Source organism: Neofelis nebulosa, chromosome 14, assembly GCF_028018385.1.
Source record: "Neofelis nebulosa isolate mNeoNeb1 chromosome 14, mNeoNeb1.pri, whole genome shotgun sequence".
Taxonomy (NCBI): domain Eukaryota; kingdom Metazoa; phylum Chordata; class Mammalia; order Carnivora; family Felidae; genus Neofelis; species Neofelis nebulosa.
This window is the reverse complement of record NC_080795.1, coordinates 33108274-33112833: the sequence shown is the minus strand read 5'-3', so window position 1 is coordinate 33112833 and position 4560 is coordinate 33108274. Positions and strand designations below refer to the sequence as shown.

At 37.3% G+C, this 4560-nt stretch overlaps 1 non-coding gene across 1 annotated transcript; it reads right to left on the bottom strand.

Annotated features, from left to right (window-relative positions):
• Nucleotides 1–874: 874 nt before the first annotated feature.
• LOC131495188 (U6 spliceosomal RNA) lies at nucleotides 875–982 on the bottom strand. Its single transcript, XR_009253819.1, has one exon. It is a non-coding gene; the product is annotated as a U6 spliceosomal RNA (small nuclear RNA).
• Nucleotides 983–4560: the final 3578 nt, after the last annotated feature.

Below are 4560 nucleotides of genomic sequence, written 5' to 3'. Positions count from 1 at the left end.
TTACAACTACTTTTTTAAACCCTTACTCTCTCCTAGTCATCCCTTGAACATGTATGTGCTCTTTTCCAAGTGGTCTTCTAATTATTATTTAAATATCTTCTGTGATAAATCAGTGTATTGCCTTGTGCCCATACTTCTTTCTATTTAGAGTGACACTATCCCATTGTAGGCTTTTAAAATTCATGTTTAAAATTCATGATTAAAATTCATAACACTTCCTCTAATATCTTCTGAATCCTTCATCATTTGTGGCCTTTTGATCATTTTCCTCTATTACTTTCTTTTGTTATCTTCTTTTGGTATAAACCATATGATATCCTCATGAAATTAAAATTCTGAGATGACAGAGACTGTCAGACATTTTCATATGCTCTTTATAGTGACTTGTGCCCAGTTGATGCTCAATGTTGGTTGAAATGTAATGGTTTTAATTTTATATGTTTCAGACCGAAAATATTATTTCAGAAGGTCATGAAATTGCACTTGTTTCTACTTGCTGATTGGAAAAGCGACAGCATAGCTGAAGCAAATAGTCACCAGGTGGCAGTGCTACAGAGCTCTTCCTAACTTACTGCATTCTCTGATAGAATTCTCTGGATAGAAATAATTTACTAGGACATTTTCTGCCCCGATCTATACAAAATCACAGAATCATAGCTATTGGCTTTGGAAGACCCTTATGTCCTGCATTCTAGGTGTCAATATGAGGAAACTAAGGTCCAGAGGGTGTGTGTGTGTGTGTGTGTGTGTGTGTGTGTGGAGAGAGAGAGAGAGAGAGAGAGAGAGAGAGAGAGAGTGAGATAGAGAGGATTTTCAGTTATTTAGATTTTTTATTTATATTTTATTTATTTTTATTTTATTTTATTTTATTTTATTTTATATGGAACGCTTCACGAATTTGCGTGTCATCCTTGCGCAGGGGCCATGCTAATCTTCTCTGTATTGTTCCAATTTTTAGTATATGTGCTGCTGAAGCGAGCACTAGATTTTTTTTTTATAGATAAGGAAAATGAAGTCATGACCAAGGAGATGTATTAGTTGGAACACTTTTGATTGTGTCATAAATTCAACACAAATTGTTTTTTAAAGTTAAAAAGAAAGGGGGGCAGTTTTTGGCCCAAGTATTTGAAGAGTCCAGGGATAAGTCTAGCTTCAGGCAAGGCTGGATCTGGGGTTCCAGTCTCTAGCTTTTTACTCTGCTTTCTGCTGTGGTGGTTTTATTTCAGGTTTTTCATTTCCCAGCCACTCTTGTCTTTTGTTATCCTTACTGGTAGGTATATCTGCAAAGAACATAATTTTCTTTCCTAACAGTTTCAACAAGAACCCCAGAATTGAGTCTCTTTAGGCAGACGTGGGTCATGTTCCAGCTGGAGCAAAGGCACCATTCATCTCTCTGAGAAATGGAGGTTGGTTTGGGGCAAGGTCAACATGTATGGTTTTCCATGAATAGTTTTTCATTTCAGGATGGTGCCCAGCTGAGGTGGTGACTGGGCACTGAAGTCTAGCTGGGCTCCGCTTGCTGAGACATGTGGGGCATTGGGGCTGCATCTGCTTAGATGGGAAATTTTTTCTAATGTGCCTCAGGTCACTGTATTCAAAAGAATGAATGAAAGCTGAGTAGGTTTAAACAAAAATGTCCACTTCTGGTGGCAATGAAAAAAATTATGGTTAGATGTGTTTTCCTTTTTCTTTATTTCTATTTCTAAATGGGAAGCATGATTGCATTATACAAAATGTGTGGCGATTTAGAGTCAGAATGCCAACTTGGGATCTTGGCTCTGCCAAATGTTAGCTGTGCGAATTGAGAAGAGTTTTAATATTTCTCAGCTTCAGTTTACTTATAGATAATACTACATTTCAGGAAGGATGAAGGATTACATGAAACATAAAAGCCCATCACAGAGCCTGGAGACAGTAACAGCGCAATTAATGTTAATTAATTGTGGCAGTTTTTAAACATGAGCTCCAAATTCCTTGACAATCTTCTCAGAGAAAGATGGAGTCTATCTCCCCTTTTTTTGAGTTGGGGAATGCTTGTGACTGCATTAAGTAGTAGAATATGGAAAAGTGACACCATGTGACCTCTGAGCCTATCACAAAATACCACGTAGCTTCCTCCTGGAATGCAGCTTGAAATGCTTCTCAGAAGTTCCCTCTTGGGACACTCCCTCTTTGAATGAAGCCATCATGTGGTGAGAAGCTCGAGCCACACAGAAAGACAGATTTCCCTGCAAACTTTCAGTGGGAAGAATATCAAAGAATTTTAGGATCGTGTTTTAAAAATGCCATATGTTGTGTTAAGTACTATGGTGAGTGTGATTTTCCTACAAATATTTATTTCCTTGATTATTATAAAGATTGTCTGTAACTATAATGGTTAAATTTATGTGTCAATTTGGATAGGCTTTGGTGCACAGTTGTTTAGTTAAACACCAGTCTAGATGTTGCTGTGAAGGTAGTTTTCAAAAATGTCAAAGACCAAGCAAAGACTTGTGAGCTGAATTTGAACTCAGGACTACAACATCAACTCTTACCTGAACTTCCTGCTGCTCTGGTCTATGGATTTCAGGCTTGCTAGCTCCCACAAATGCATGATCCAATTCCCTAAAATAAATACCCCCCACACCCCATATATATCATTATATATATTATATGTATAATATAATATATTTATGTATTATATCTTTTTTGAGAACCTTGACTAATATGATAACTAAATATAGTAATAACAAGACACAGAAATCTTTTTAACATAGAATAATTTCATTTCCATCATTAGATGATTCAGGTACTTGATATCTGAATCCACACTTTAGAATTTAGAGAGTACTTATGCAGTTATTAAATTATTCTATATATGGTTAAGGTTTGCAGCCCTAATAAGAAATTTAGCCTCATCTCTCATAATTCTAATCTTATATCTCTTATAATTCCCATTGTATAAAGCTCAACTCAGTGAGCCTCTGGGGATTGGCAGTGTGTGAACAAGTTTGCCATAGGGAGAGTAAAACTATTATTGTGAGGGCTGTGTGTCTACTTAAGCACATTCTGAACTGACATTTTTTGTTTCACTGTCTCATCGACTCATTATGTAAATGTCATTATTGGGCAATTAGTATTTGCAGGTAGGTGTGGGAGAATAGTTTCCGCTATTGACATAGAGATTTGTGATCTGATGATTGGAGATGTTAGGCGACTCATTTACAAGTGTTCTCTTGGGGGAGTACATCAAAGATGCAGCTTCATGATTTAATGAATTAACTCAAATTACCCATCTTTTCCCCACGTCTTACCAACTTTTATGACTCCTATGTCTACCCATCTTTATGTGTCTCATCTGAGCCTTGCTGATGGAATCAACATAACTTTTCCCAAACTTCTGTGTAATCCTACTAAAAACGATTCTTCATTTTGTTAAATTATACTGAAATTTTAAGAGGAGAAGCATGTAGTATAATGCAAAAATTAACCAAGAATCAAAAGACCTAGATTCTGTTATTAGGTACCAGCTCTTTAAATTGAGAGGAGTTCCTGGACATACCCCCTAGCAGCCTCAGTTTTTATCCAAAATGACAAGTTTGCAAATTTGGATTCTACTACTTGGTAACTAGTAAATTTTTACTTGGAACTGTTTCTGAAGAAATCCTTTCTCCAAGCTGTTACAGCAAGTCTTTGCTAAGATGTTGCTAAAGGGAAACAGCTGAGATGTGTCTAATTTATAGTTTATTAATTATAACCAACTGCAGGGAAAGGAAAGCAGCTATTAGATGGGGTGGGATGAAAGAATGAATTTTTAGAAAGTATAAGACAATAAAATATATTCTTCAGATTGAGGGGTGACTGAGCAGTTGATCTGAGTTGTGAGAGAGACTAATAAAAACATAAACTGTTGCTAGAAACGAGATGAAAAATGTCTTTTAAGGCTTTTAGGCAACTAAACAATCAGTTGGAGCCTCAGTAAGACTGCAAGAAATTCTCCCATCTGATGAAAAAGGCTGAAAGATTTGGTGGCATTATCGCCTAAAGGAAGGCAGTTCTAGAAACAGTGTGGATCCATGTAAATCTGCTTAGGACCTTTGGAATAAAAAGGTTTTGGGACTGCTTCAGATAAAGATGCAGCAACTTCTCTTCCTTCCGTCTCTCCTATAGTGAGCCTTTGCCTGTTTTTCTCTAGTGTCATTTCTGAACCAGTGGACCTGAGCCCTTTCTGAGTACCTGGCTGACTCTGAACCTTGCCTTTTGGTTTCAGCTCTCATTGGCAGCACCATCTGCCCAGTGGGCGTCTGCATCATTCTAACTGACCTGGAGCCCTACCCAGGCAGTCCAGTCTCCTGACAGGGAAAGCCCATGCTATTAAAAATTCAGTTATCTCCAGCTGTAGCTGTTGGAAGCAGAAAATTCCCTTAACTGGGAAGACACTTGCAGCAGTCCACAATAAAAAAAATGCCAAAGCTCGTTCTAAGAAAATTCTCATTGAGAATATGAGCTTTCTTTGTAGACGTGATGATGAATGGAGCCCATGAAGTGCCTGGCTTTTTATATATGTATTAGTGTATTCTC